The 15,600-nt window shown below is 38.4% G+C and overlaps 1 protein-coding gene across 1 annotated transcript in view; it reads right to left on the bottom strand.

Annotated features, from left to right (window-relative positions):
- The window catches only part of CPA6 (carboxypeptidase A6), a 109,141-nt gene that overhangs the window by 27,579 nt on the left and 65,962 nt on the right, over nucleotides 1-15,600 (bottom strand). The gene's annotated exons all lie outside the window — the stretch shown is intronic.

Here is a 15,600-nt window from a genome sequence, read left to right as displayed (position 1 = left end):
CCTCTCAACTCTGCCTGCTTTTTTTTTTTTAATTTAAATTTTTTTTTTTTGGTAGTGCCTAAGAGCCTGGCTCAGGTAAAGGACTAGCCAGGACTCAATTAATCATTCTTGATATGGGCCAATCAGGGCAAGGGTACTCATTCATACTTCATCAAGAAAACTTTGTCAAAATCAGAACAGAGTCTCAAATGAGGTATTAATAAAGATGTTTATATTTTCTGTAAGAAGACATGTTCAATCAAGCCTCATCCTTTAACTTTGTTGATATGGACTAGGCTCCTCCTGGTCACCCAGTTCACATTTGTAGAAGTTTAGGGGTAGAAAAGACAATGAACTAGAGTTACTCTGGAGCCATAAGGTGTCATACCAAACAGTAGCATCTGCTTAGGAGAGGAAGCTAATGTTTTTCTGGCAAAGAAAAAGGGGATGATTTATGTCTGCATCTTGTGTCAAAAGGCAAGAAGGAACTATATATCCCTCCATCCTTACCTCTTTTTCCTGGGGAATTCCTAGGAACAATAGTTACTAACACATAGCGTGAGTACCAAGTTAGTACCAAGATCTGGGGTAATGTGAGCCTGTCTTAGATAGGGGACCCTGGGAAATCTCTATTCCTGAAAAGGTGAGGGGGAGGAATAAAAACTTCCACCAAAGCATATCTCTGCTGAAATCACTTCCTGCTTTCATGGAGCTCACAGTCTAATGGGGAAGAAAACATGCAAACAACTATGTACAAAGAAGATATATAGAGGATAAATTGAAAATAATCACAGAGGGAAGGCACTGAGGTTAAGGAAGAATGGGAAAGGTTTCTTACAGTAGGCAGGACTTTAGCTGAGACTTGAAGGAAGCAAGGAAGTGAAGATGAAGCAGTAGAGAGCACTTAGGCATGGGAGACAGCAAGTACAAATGTTCAGTTGGAATAGAAAATATCCTGTGTGAGGAAGAGGAACAAGGTCAGTGTCAATGGATAGCAGAATATCTGGAAGGGAGCAACGTGTAAGAATACTAGAAAGGGAGAGGCCAGGTTATGAAGGGCTTTAAAATCTGAACAGGTTTTATATTTGATCCTGGAGATAACAGGGAGTCACTGGCATTTATTGAGAAGGGGCATGACATAGTCAGAACTGTAATTAAGGAAGATCAGTTTGACAACTGAGTGGAAGATGTACTGGAAATGAGAGAGATTTGAAGCAGGGAGACCAACCAGTAGGTTATTGTAATAGTTTAGGCGTGAGGTGATGCATCAGGATGTTCGCAGTGTTAGAGGAGAAAAGGTGGCATATTAGAGAGATGTTACAAAGGTAGAAATGACAGCACTTGGCAAACAATTGGATATGAAGGGCAAAGGAGAGTGAGGAGCCAAGGATGACACTTCATTTGCATGCCTGGTGTCTGGAAAGATAGTGGTAACCTTGACAGTAATAGGGAAATTAGAAAGCAAGCAGGTTTCAGGGAAAAGATAATGAGTTCAATTTTAGATGGCCTTCTCAGGGAGTTTAGCTACAAAAGGGAGAAAAGATATAGGATGAAGGCTAGTGGGGATGGTTGGATAAAGCAAGTTTTTTTTTTTTTAAGATGGGAGAGATGTGAGTGTGTTTGTAGGCATTAGGGAAGTAGGCAGTGGCTAAGAAAAGACTGAAGATCAGCAAGGGTGGGGAAGATAGAGGAGTCAATGTATTGGAGAAGATGGGATGGAATGAGATTACTTACGCATATGGAGGGGTTTGCCCTGGCTCAGAGTAGGTCCACCTCTTCATGTAAGATGAGTGAAATAGGAAATAGTGGTGGAAGACATCTGAATGATGTGAGACGAAGAGGAAGGAAGAAGAGAGAGCTCTTGGCAAATAGCCCCGTTTTTTTCAATGAAGTATGAAACAAGACTCTCAGCTGAGAGGGTAAGGTGGGAGACCCTTGAGAGGTCTGAAGGTGAGAGGTCTGAGTTTGGAATGTCTGCTGGTGGTGAGTGCGATATTTATTAGGGAATTGATTAGGAATGATTGCCTTGCCCTGGGGACCCAGTTTTGATTATGTAACATAAATTTGTGGTGTACCCAGACATTGTAGTTCTGACTTTTTTCAGCTCTCTTCAGCAGCACAAGAATCAGAATGAAGACAGTGGTTTGTGGGGGTAATCCAAGGTTGGGACTTGGCTTGGCATGATCAGTAAACAAGAGATAAGGGACTAGAAGGTAAACAATATTGTGGAGTTGAACAGGTTCACAAAGAAGTGAATTTTGAAATCATTCAAAAGATATCAAATTCTGGAAAGTCAGAGGCAATGAGAGAGACCATGATGTCAGGCTGGAGCCAGAGATGGTTGGCTCAACTGAGCAACAATAACATCACCACCAAAAAACCGTGATGAAAGGACGGACTCATCATCAAGTCTTGCAAGCAATACTGCTCCAACATAGCATACTTCTATGGATAACTAGTAAATAGCTAATGAACTTAATATTTTAAACAAATATTTTCTTTAATTATATTTTACAAAATTTTATTTTTTCATGTTAATTACCTCATAAAAATACAGAGGCAGCCTATGTGGTGGATAGAGGGACTATCATATGCCTGTGATGCAGACTAGATGTGTGACAGCGAGCAAATCAGTTAACCTTTTAGTGACTCAGGCATCTCTTTTAGACCCTAGGGAGAAATTGACATTCCATACAGGTGAGTTCTTTACAGTGATGAAATCACAAGTCTAACTCTCCGCTCCTAAAGCAAAACAAACTAAAATATGCAGAGCAGACCTTCAAAATGTGGAAAGACAATAAAATAAACTAGAATGTGAAGTCTATATTTCAAGAGAAAGGCATGACATACCTTCAATTTAGCTAAAAGGCATCTGGATTTTACTTACAAATAATTTCATTCCAAAATAAATTAGTGTTCAAATGTGTTTTGGTTGATGGAAAATGGAATCCAACAAAACCCATCTATGATTAAATATCAAGCAAGAAGCCAAAAGTACAACTTGAAATAGCTGCCATTCTGTGCACACCTCAAATTAAGCTCAAATGTGGCACTCTGATGGATGCATGATTTAATTGGTGTGGATATACCATTGCCATCTACACTGTGGGATGCTACAGTTAAAGACTATACAGTACCACATACTGACTATTTTTCAGTTACCATTGTTCAGTTATCATTATTCATTGTTTACTGAAACATTGTATACTATCGTCATTCATGTTACTTTAAGTAGTTTATTATGGCACTTCTAATCAGACACTTTTTATAGACTTAAATTCAGTTAAATTCAATTTACATTTGTTAAATGCTTACTGTGGTAAGTTGTGCTATGCCCTGAGGAAGCAAAGCCCCAAAATGAAAAGTCCCTCTTCTCTGGGAGCTTCCATTTTGCCAGAGGTGATATAGCATGTATGCAGCAGGATTAGGGAATCCAAGAACAGAGGTAAGAAGCATAGCAGAGATGATTTGAGAGATCTTTGGAGGGAGAAACAGAAATAGTTTCGTCCTTGGAATGTACTATAGACCATACAGACCGAAAGAAATAGCTAATAGGAAGTTGCCTATTAGGATTTTAGGAAACAGATCCGAATCCTGGCATATTGGCAAGATAATGATGGTGGACTCCTCCCTGTGACATTTAATAGCTATGTGACCAAGGCAAAGCCTTTTAATCTCTCTGAGCTTGAGTCCTTGTCTGTAAAATGAAGGTAAGAATATATAAAGTACTTGTATCTCAGGGTCATCCAGAGGCTCTGATGAGATAATGCATGTAAAGCATTTTGCCAGCTTTGAAGTGCTATGTAAATGTCTGTATTATTATATGACAATATCATCATCTTCATTTTTCCGAAAGCACGATAGAGGCACATTAATTTCCGTTAAGTGGTTGCCAGTATTATTAACTCCCATTTTTATAGTGCTTCAAGGCACTGAATGCATAGATCATAGATGAAAGACCTTGTTCAAGGAAAGAGCTGTTAACTGGTTTGAACATGAGTCCTGAACCAAGTTTTTCAGTATCTCAAGTTGACAGTCCATTTATGCTATGGGAAAAGAACTTATTAACTTAGGGCATAGACAAAGTGAAATCTAAGGTCCCTTCCAGTTATGAAATGTTATAATTCTTGTCTATCTTCTTTGTATTCCCAGTACCTGTTAACACCCAAAGGTTAATCAAAAGTGTACAAGGGTGTTTCAACGCATTACAATCAAGTAATTATATAGGATGTACAGTGTCAAGGAACATCTAGGTGACACAATAGATACAGCATTAGGCTTGGAATCAGGAAGACTCATCTTCATGAGTTCAAATCTGGCCACAGACACTTACTAGCTGTGTGACCCTGGGCAAATCCCTTAAGCCTGTTTGCCTCAGTTTCCTCATCTATAAAATGAGCTGGAGAAGGAAATGGCAAACCACTCCAGTATCTTTGCCAAGAAAATCCCAAAATGGGTTACAAAGGGTTGGACATGACTGAAACATTGAACAACAACAACAACAACAACAAAAACAGCGTTGAGATTGTTATCAGAAATTATGAGTGGAAAGAAAGACAGGCCAGTCAGATAGAGTGGATAGTTTACTTGTAAGGTCAAAATAAGGGAAGGAAGACCTTCTCATGAATATTTAAAGCATGACCTCTAGGGGCAGCTAGGTAATATAGTAAATAGAGTGCTGATCCTGGAGTCAGGAGGACCTCAGTTCAAATCGGCCACAGACACCTACTAGCTATGTACCCTGGGCAAGTCACTTAACCCCGATTGCCTCAAAACAAAAACAAACAAAAACAAAAAGGCGTGGGATAAAATGTTTCCTACAAATAACGCATTTAACTAGTTTCTTCCAGGTGTTGATTTTCTCCCCACAAATACCCAAACTTGGGGTTAAGATTTTCTGTAACTTGTCTCTAATGTGTGGTTCCTCTAGTGTGACTTTTCTGACAAACTTGGGAGGTCCATTCTTTGCTGTAAAGTCTTTGCCATAATTATGATAGTCATAGGATTTCTCTCTTGTGTACTTTCTGATGTCTATAAAAATGTGAGCACCAGCTGGTTGTGCCACACTCAACACACATCCTTGTTGGGTTGGCTCTCTGTGGCATATTTATGGTAGAGCATGGACTAGAGTTACAAAGGATGGGCAGGTATGGGTGTGCTGAAAGCTGAATTGTTGGAGCTAACATCTGCAGTGATGAGATCATAGATCCATTAGAGTACATCAGAGTTATCAGAAGCACCTAACTTTTAACACACACTTAGTAGAGGTTTGTTGAGCATGCTTGTTAAATTCCATGATTTTCCACCCCAAAGTTTTATGCTTTCCACGTATAGTTGTGGAAAAAAGACTGTTGAAAATGTAGAAGTCATGAATCACTGTATTTGCTCTTTTTAAAAAATTCATTTTTAGTTTGAAATAATATTGTTCCTTAAAGTTATATTGTAGTCTTGAAATATAATATATTACATTTTGCCCTTTATCATTGATTGCTATACTAAAGTAAATTAATAGTGACCTTGCATATTTCTTTTATTCCCTTTCTTCAGATTCTTCTTACTTTACTTTCTCCTCTACCCAAATTGTCCTTCTCCCATTTGAAACTGAATTTAAGTTGACAGGCACGGGTCATATACATCTATATATATATCTATATATCTATATATCTCAGTATGATTTTTTTTTTTGGTGAGGCCATTGAGGTTAAGTGACTTGCCCACAATCACACAGCTAGGAAATGTTATGTGCCTGAGGCTGGATTTGAACTCAGGTCCTCCTGACTCCAGGGTTGTGGCTTATCCACTGAGCCACCTAGCTGCCCTTATATCATTATGATTTAACCATAATGTTCAGTACTCTGTAGTGTTTTCTTATTTCTTTTAAAGTCTAATGTTATCCAAATTTGTACATTGTTAAGGCCTTGCTTAATACAAGACACTGTGTTAGGTGGTTGGGATATAAAGACAAATTGAAATCAGTCCTTGTCCTCAAGGTGTTTCTATTCTACTGGACAAACAGGGAAGATACAACATTTTAAAAGTATATCATGATCTTTTGAGGCAGGATAGTACAGTGCTAACTAGGATAATCAGGGCAGTCTCAGCATAAACACTTCCTTTGTTAAATATGAGGTTTAGCTATAACTTTTTGTAATACTTTCATTTATTTGTTCTTCATTACTGGCCTAAATTAAGCAACTAGGACCGTGCCATGGGTGCCTTGAGCTATAATAGCCAAACTTAACATAGTCTAGAAGCTTCCCTTTCAAACACAGACAGAACACAGTGGAATGAAACAGAAAGAACAGAGGCAAAGACCCGATGAGATGAGCCACGGGGAGACAAAGGCATGGCGGGCGGCATTTTATTTCCTTTTCTAAGAAAACGAAGAAACTCAGACAATTAGGCGCCCCTTCTTGGGCAGGTACTTTTCAAAATGAATTGCTTTGCTCTGTGTACTCAGGTATTTGTAGAAGTTTAAAACGTTGTAAATTATGAGACTAATAGTCCCAGTTCTGTGGTAAAAATATGTAGTAGAGTTTTTGGGAAGCGAGGTAGCACAGTACAGGAGGACCTGAGTTCCAATGTGGCCTCAGACAGTAGCTTTGTCTAACTTCTTCTTCTTTTTTTTTTTTTGGTGAGGCAATTAGGATTAAGTGACTTGCTCAGAGTCACACAGCTAGTGAGTATTGTATGTCTGAGGCCCCTTTTGAACTCAGGTCCTCCTGACTCCAGGGTTGGTGGTCTATTCACTGTGCCACCTAGCTACCCCTCAGACAGTAGCTTTGTGACCCTGGGCAAGTCACTTAACCCTGTTTACCTCAGTTTCCTCATCTGTAAATGAGCTGGAGAAGGAAATAGCAAACCACTCCAGTATCTTTGCCAAGAAAACCCCAAATGGGTTCATAAAGAGTTGGACACAATTGAAATGACTGAATGGTAGAGACTTTTAAACAGATAAGCTTTTGGTAATCATTAAAATCTACTCTACATGCATTGGGATTTTTTTAATGTGTAAAAAGTAGAATAATGATTGCCAATTAAGAAAGGAATGCAATATCCCAAATGAAGAAGCAGGTGTTCACATTTCTGATGTTGGGGAGAAAAAAATAGAGTGGCCTGAAACAACAACAAAAATTACTGTAAAAATTGAAAGCATGAAAATGAGAGGAAATAGGTGGCTAAATTGCAAAAGATTCTCAAATTCTAAACCCAAACCCTGAAACACAGTGAAAGCAATAGACTTGACTCCATTTCTAAAAATAGAATGAATGCCAATCAACCAAATTAACAAAAAATTGTTAAGCATCTGTTATGGGCCTATCTCTGTACTAGGCCCTGGGATTCTACAGACATACATAAAATAGGCAAACTTGCCCTCAAGGAGTTTACATTATATTGGGGAAAATAAAATGTGTGTGTGTGTGTGTGTGTGTGTGTGTGTGTGTGTGTATACACACACACACACACATAAATAAGTACAAACAAAATATCTATATAAAGTATGTGCTGCCTTTATTGTTGTTCATTCATTCAGTCATGTCTGACTCTTCATGACCCCAATTGGGTTTTCTTGGCAAAGATACTGGAGTAGTTTGCCATTTACTTCTCCAGTGGATTAAGGTAAACAGAGGTTAAGTGACTTACCCAGGTCACACGGTGCATGTCTGAGGCCAGATTTGAACTCAGCTGTTCTTGACTCCGTGCCTGGCATTCTATCCACTGAGTTACCCAGCTGCCTATATGCTATCTTACTATCGCCTAATTTCTCTTATGTTATCAATTCCCTATTAAACTTATTTATTCTTATCTTTCTAGTCTAAGGGGTGTTTTCCTCAGCATCTAACACGGTAGCAAAATACAAACTGAGGACCAATTCTTTCTCTATATCATCAATTACCATTGTCTCATTTGTGGTTATCAGTACTCCTATTCTTTCTTTGATCCTCTTTCCCTAGTGTAGTTACAAACCCTCACTCTCCTTCCCTACTGTTTTGTTATCCTTAGCCTTCATCCCCATCCTTGTTATGTGGGCTTTAGCACTCCTAATTGTCTTCTTGTAGGACTGTGCCATATTTTTCACACTCTTTTATCTACCCTTGCTTTTATTTTCTGTACATGTTATTGTCAAATTTGAGATTGTTGGTAAGTTCCCTGGATATTCGTATCAATAAAGCATAGGTTGATTTGGCAGATATTTCCCCCAAATTTTAAGTTATTTTCTTATATATACATATACACACACATACAAAATATGTGCAAAATAAATAGAAGGTAATTTCAGGGGAAGAATCTAGCAGCTAGAGAAATTAAGAAAGGCAGAAGAAACACTTAAGATGAAACTAGATGACATGTTCTTGATGGTATGTATAAGGAGGAAGGCTGAGGAAGCCCTCCTCTTTGCCAAGGCAAACTTCTCCATTTACACCCAAGATCCAAAGCCTCCAGTCTCCTCTGACTACTTATTCTACTAATCATTCTTCTTCTATAGCTGTGGGAAGCAGAGACACCTTCTTGCCTGCTGTGTGCTATGAATCCATACCTGTTCTACCAGGATATAAGAGGTTTCCTGAATCTGACATGTCAGTCATGCTCACAGTAGTGGAGGTAGGGAAAACAGAGAAGGCAGGTGTGATTCTAATCATGTCTCTCAGACAGAATAATAACATTAACAGTTCATATATATAATAGTTCATATTTATACATTAAAGTTTGCGAAGTGTTTTTCTCCCTACAATCCTGTAAAGTAGTGTATTATCGCCATGTTATAGATGAGGAAACTGAGGCTCTAAAGAGATTATATGGCTTGTACATGATCACATTGTTACATGCCTGAAGTGGGTTTGGTACCCAAGTTTCCTGACTCCAATTATAATGATCATACCTGGCTTTAATCTACCTTTAAAGCCTTATTAGAAATGATTACAAATCCCCTTCACGTACTTAAAGGGACCCCTTTGTTAGTCTGATGAAACCTATATCTCTTCTAGAATAATGTTTTAAATACATAGGATTAAAAAGCAAAGCAATTATATTGAAAAACAGTTATCAGAATATTAAAACAGCAAGTTCCAGACTCTACATTAAGGACTCCTGGTCTAGCCATAGCCAAACTGGACTTTTTGCTTTTCTTCACACATGACATACCACCTCTCACTTCTGTGCCTTTTATCATTGGAAAGCACTCGTCTCTCACCTCTGTCTTTTAGAATCTCTAGTTTCATCTCAAGTGTTTCTTCTGCCTTTCTTAATTTCTCTAGCTGCTAGATTCTTCTCCTGAAATTCCCTTGTATTTATTTTGCACATATTTTGCATGTGTATATATGTCTATGTGTCTATGTGGATACATACACATACAGACATATATACATACACACACTGTCTCTGAGCCCAGTGACTGTTTCCATTTTGCTGTTTTGCTTTCTACTACCAGTGCCCAGCACAGTGTACTTAGCAGGTGCTTTACAAAATGCTTGTTGAATGGCTAATTTATCCACAACACTTGCCTCTAGACTGTTCCTATGAATGTGTGGTTGTCAGTGGAAACAAATGGTACCCTTCCAGCTCTTCCATAGAGAGGGCATGGCGAAACTAAAACTTGTTCAAGAAGATCTGCAGTGAATACCTAGCTTTAATTCTGTCTTGAAACATACCTTTATTCTGGATTGGAAGGGAGAGAATGGCTGGCAGCAAAGAACATTTGATACTTTCAGGGTGAGTAAATGAATTCTTTTAGGACATTTTTATGTTACTACATAGAGCAGCTAGGTGGTACAGTGAATAGAGTGCCAGGCCTTTCTCATCCTCCTGAGTTCAAATCTGGCCTCAGAACATTACTAACTGTGTGACCCTGGGCAAACCACTTAACCTGTTTGTCTCAGTTTCCTCATCTGTAAAATGAACAGAAGAAAGAAATGGCAAACCACTCCAGTATCTTTGCCAAGAAAACCTCAAATGGGGTCACAAAGAGTCAAACATGACTGAAAAATGACTGAATAACAACAACAGTAACAGCATAACAACATTCATTTTCTATTTTTATAGAGTCAAGGGAAACGCCGGTTTAGAAAACCTTATAGAGATGGATTACGGAAAATTGTGACCAATTTGTCTTTGTGAAACAACGTAAAGCAAAGGAAGGGAAAATATATCTGTGGAGAACTTGACATGAGACCAACCTGAGGTAATTCCAAAACCATTTACAAATGATATTGGAAAAAGGCAACAAATAGACTAAAAAAGGGAACAGATCTGCATATAGTTCTATATATAAAAGCTATTTTCATCCTTGGAATCACCACATTAGAACTCTAACACATCAGGCCTCAATGTAATTTCTGAGTAAATAGAAAAAAATATATAGGTGCAGACAGGAAAAGCTATTAACTAGACAAAGCTCTCAAAGAAGAAATTTGTTTTAGAGGCAGGCTTCAGCATACTGTCAATAATGACTTACACAGGATGTGGTATAAAACAGTGATGTCAAACTCAAGTAGAAAGGGATCCCTGTGGATGCATATTGACTTAGAAAACCATAAATTAACAGTATGTATGTCACATTGTATTTTTGTTTGTTTGTTAAGCATGTCCCAGTTATATTTTGATAGATTTTCACTCAGCTGTTGGCTGTGAGTTGGACACCTGTGGTATACAATATATCACTGAGGAAATCAATCAATCAATCAATCAATATTTATTAAGTACCTAATAAGTATGTACTAGGCACTGTGCTGGGGATACAAAAAGAGGCAAAAGACAATCCCTGTCATTAAGGAGCTTACAATCTTATGAGAGAGACAACATGCAAACACATATATACAAAGCAAGCTATATACAGGATAAATAGGAAATGACCAGTAGAGGGAAGGTACCCGAGCGGCTTGGGGAGGCTTTCTGTAGAATGTGTGATTTTGGTTGGGACTTAAAGGAAGCAACAGTAGGCAAAGCAGAGGAGGGAGAGTGTTTCAAGGGTGGGAGAAAGCCAGAGAAAAAACCGAGAGTCAAGAGATGGAAGGTCTTGTTTGTGGAATAACCAGAATGCCAGTGTCATCGGATTGAAGAGTACTTAGCAAGGAGTAAGGTGTAAGAACATTGGAAAGTTAGGAGAGGGCTAGGTTATGAAAGGCTTTGAATGCCAAACAAAGCATTTGTATTTGCTCCTGGAGGCAATAGGAAGCCCCTGGAGTTGAGTAGGAACATGACATGATTGGACCTGTGCTTTATGAAAAAAGCGCTTTAGTGGATGAATGGAAGATGGTTTGGAGTTGAGTTGGAAAAGGGATGGCAGTCACATAGAGTAAGGAATAATGGATGGATGGCCTATTGATTCCTAGTTCATTGGGTAGAATCTTTATGAAGGATTTATGGAAGGACAGGAACAAAAAGATATGTATTAGTTGCAGTCTTCACTGATGGAAGGGAGTATTCACATTGATGATATCATGAGCCATTGAAATACTTTGCAACATAATATAATAGAAAGAGGTTGTCCTTGGTTTTAATCATGGTCCTACTATTAATAGCTATGTGACTCCGGGCAATTTACTTAACTTTTCTGAACTTCAGTGTTTTCTTCTATAAATTTGGAATAATAATACTTTTGCCACCTATATCAAAAGGTTGTTGTGATGAAAGTATAAACTATAAAAATCTGAACTAATACATGTAAACTATTATTTTTATCACTTAATAGCTAAGTGCACTGAAAGGGCTTTTGTTTCTTGTAGTACATAACTTAGTCTAGAGTATCAATCAATTAATAAACATTTGTTAGATGCCTGCTAAATGCTGGGGATGAGGGACAAAAGACAGTCCTGACCTCAAGGACCTTACAATCTAGTGGGGGAGACAACATGCAAACAAACATATGCAAATAGAAAATAATTAACAGAGGGAAAGCACTGGAATTAAGAGGTGTTGGGGAAGGCTTCTTGTAGGAGGTGGGCTTTTGGTTGGGACTTAAAAGAAGCCAGGGAGGTTAGTAGTCAGAGAGGAGGGAGAGCAGTCATGGGGGATAGCCAGAAAAAATGCCTGGAAAGGGAGTGTCTTGTTTGTGGAACAGTCAAGAGGCCACTGTCTCTGGATCGAAGAGTACCTTTTGAGGAGTAAGGTACAAGAAGACTGGAAAGGTAGGAGGTTATGAAGGGCTTGGAATGCCAAACAGAGCATTTTGTATTTGGTTCTAAAGACTATAGGAAACCATTGGAGTTTTTTTAAAACCTAGAGAGATGAGAATATCAAGGAGGAGAGAGTGATTAACAGAGGAGTAATAAAAATGCAGCTAGCTGTCAAAATATTCAAGGATTGAAATACTCAATTTAGGAATTGAATCACTTGGGTCCTACCTTTCTTCTCCAGCTTTACCTGGCTTTGAGAAATCCATTTTACAGTAGAAGTGTAATGAAAAAAGGAAAAGAGAAAGCCTAAATTAATCAATTTCAACAATTGATTATTAATCCTCACCATCCCTCACACTAGTTTTGGAAAATGTTGCATCACTTTTCTGGATTAAGAGCAAAAATTGTTCCTCTTTGTTGCTTGGTTTGATTTGGGCTCTACAATAGTGTTATCCATTGTCTTTGTGCATGGTTTGGAAATTGTTTTTGCCAGCATATTCAGGATCAGTTAGTATGCAAAGCAAATAATATGTTCTTATATCTTTCATTGTAACAACTGCTATGAATAGGTGTACAATTTGCTAATTATCTGAAATTTAAGGTAATTCACTCTAGGTCTTGAACAGTGACTCTGCTGGGAAAATCTAAATGAATCAAAAACTGAAAGAAGGAATTGAGGGAATTATCTGCTGAGACTATAGCCTATAGATTATTCCCTCTGTTAACCCAAAGTGGAAAAATATATCACCAAGACAGATAAGCTCAGTAGAGAAGGAAAACCAGATGGAAGCTAGAGACTTCAATGCAACAGGATAGGGAGAGTTTACAAACAAGAGTCTAACTTTACACACACATTATTAGCTGGACTGCTAGAGTTACTTGGCTAGTACTTGCTGTTAACTGGTGCAATGGGGAATGGGTGGGGATTGGTAATGCAGTCTTTAAGCTCTTGGTTCCCACCTGCTGGAGACAGAAGATAATTTTGTTCTGACAGATTTGGGGCAGGCAGGGTAATGGAAAGAACACTGGATTTGGGGTCAAGGCATCTGGGTTTGAGTTCTGGCTCTGTTCTTTATTAGCCAGGTTACTTTAGCCAAGTTACTTGCACTCTATAAGCTTCAATTTCCCCATCTGTAAAACTGAGATAATGATGCTTGTGCTCCTGTCACATATTCTGTTTTAGCTGAAATTGCCTGATTTGCACTCCAAGATTCATTGTACTTGAGAGGAAGGACAGTGATGATTAATGCAGAAAAGTATGGGGACTTAAAAAAAAGGACTAAGTTGAACATAATGGGGAGAAGAGAGCAAATGATGCCTTGTTAGCAAAGCCAGGCAGTTGCCCTTTCCAACTGCCTGGGCCAAATACTTCAATATCAAAGTAGTTTATTCCCTGCCTTGATGAGGGAAACATCCTGCCCTGACTTGCCCGTATGAAAGGGACAGTGAAACAGTTGAGGGAGCAGGACTTGAGAAACCAGTTATAGTCACCTGGGAGCAAAACCCAGTACTAGATTGACTGTCTGCCTGAGTCTAGTTCATTTTATTCTCCAGGCTAGACTTATTGGGTCTGAGTCTGAGCTTCTGAGTCACCCCATATTTAATGAAAACTAACCTAGTGAGGAGGTTTTGCCCTGAGTAGAAAAACTTTGGGTAATTCCCATTTTGTGCTTATAATGTCATTCTCCTCATAATAACTCTTTAAGGTAGAAATGGAGGTCCCTTTACATTTTAGAAGGGAAGATGAAAGCACAGAGGGTGAAAGGAGGTTGACTTTGGAACATATCAATCCTTTATGTATCTTATGGAAAAACAGAGGACACAGCCTTCTAAAAACTTCTTCAAACCTGACAAAGGAAGGTGGTATTTTCAAATTAGTGTGTGGAACATTATGGTATGAACGTTATGGAATCAAATCTGTTTTCCATAAGAGGATTCAGGTTCAGACTGAAGCTAGTCTTTCTGATTTATTTCAGTTGGGTAACACCATCCTCTTGAGACAGATAGGTGGTGCAGTAGATAGAGTTGCTAGGCCTGGAGTCAGGAAGACTCATCTTCATGAGTTCAAATCTGGCCTAGACACTTACTAGCTGTGTGACCCTGGGCAAGTCACTTGACCCTACTTGTCTCAGTTTCCTCATCTGTAAAATGAGCTGGAGAAGGAAATGACTAACTGCTTCAGTATCTGCCAAGAAAACTCCAAATGGGATCATGAAGAATCATTCACAACTGAAAAATGACTGGACAACAATCTTCTCAGGTCACCAGGCCACGTATAATTTTGAAAATCCAATGTTTGCGAGATTCTTTGCCACTCTCAAGGTTTTATTAGAATCAGGAAGTTAAAATGTCTGGAAAAAACCCTGAATATAGCAATAGCACAGGAGAATAATATTATGAACGGCAGAATGGTATCAGCAGAAGAGCACTGGACTTGACTCCAAGTCCTTGCTCTGACAATTATCAGATAAGGAATTATAGGCAATTTCCTCCATGAAATGTGAGCTTCCAGGGGCTGGGATTTTATTTTTGACTTTATATTTCCAGCAGCCACCACAGTGCCTTGCACAGTGTAGGCACCTAATAAATGTTGGGCCAGTTGAATTGAACTGATGATCATCAGTGTTTTCATTTGCAAACTGGAGATGATAAAACCTGTACTACCTGTCTCAAAGGGTTGTGAGAAAAGTTCTTTGTAAAATGAAAACTGTTATGTAAATGGGAGTTATTATATTAGTAATAAATAATACATCGAGGACATGTTTCCTGAATGTACCATAAAAAATAAGACATTAAGATAGCCACAGTTTCTGCTTTAGTTCTCTGAAGTTCTCAAGGACATGGATTATTAAGAGTAATAACTTACATTTATGTAATGCTTCATAGTGCCATATAAAACAGTGACATTTAAGACCAGAGGAGGTGGTAGGTCAGTCTTGTAATCAGAGTAAAGGATAACATATGGACAGTTCAAGGGCTACATTTGTATCCATATGATATTAAAACAAACAAACAAACAAAATAACCCCCCCCCCAACAAAGGACAGTCTTTGGCACATGCAGTAGAGTTTCGTTAATGACTTTGGAAAGATGTCATGAAACTGCCAAAGAGTGGGAAGGCATGGAGAGGTTGAGATCTGCACTGATGGAAGAAGCGAGAAGGCTATTTCCTAGATTGTCTCTTTCACCTATTAACTAATTTGTATTTTTTCCTCACCTAAAATTGCGTTGGCTTTTGGAATAAGCAGCTTATATGTGGTCAGGAATAGTTCTGAAAGTATAAATAGTTCTGAAAAGCAAAAGTGGACATGTTTTGACAGGGTCTCCTTGCTTCCCTTCTGGCCTCAAATATCATACTACTCATAAGTTTTTCTTTACTTTTTTATGTATTTGATTTTCCTAACTTTAAGACATGCATATCTGATTGTTCTTTCCACACATTTTCTATCTCCCTTAAAAGTTATTTTTTAAAATCTTTTTATAAAAGTTGGACTGGTTGTGATCTGCA

The sequence above is a fragment of the Phascolarctos cinereus genome, unplaced genomic scaffold (assembly GCF_003287225.1).
Source record: "Phascolarctos cinereus isolate Bilbo 61053 unplaced genomic scaffold, phaCin_HiC Scaffold_4;HRSCAF=312, whole genome shotgun sequence".
Lineage (NCBI taxonomy): Eukaryota > Metazoa > Chordata > Mammalia > Diprotodontia > Phascolarctidae > Phascolarctos > Phascolarctos cinereus.
The sequence above is the reverse complement of the archived record's forward strand: the minus strand, read 5'-3'. Positions and strand labels throughout refer to the sequence as shown.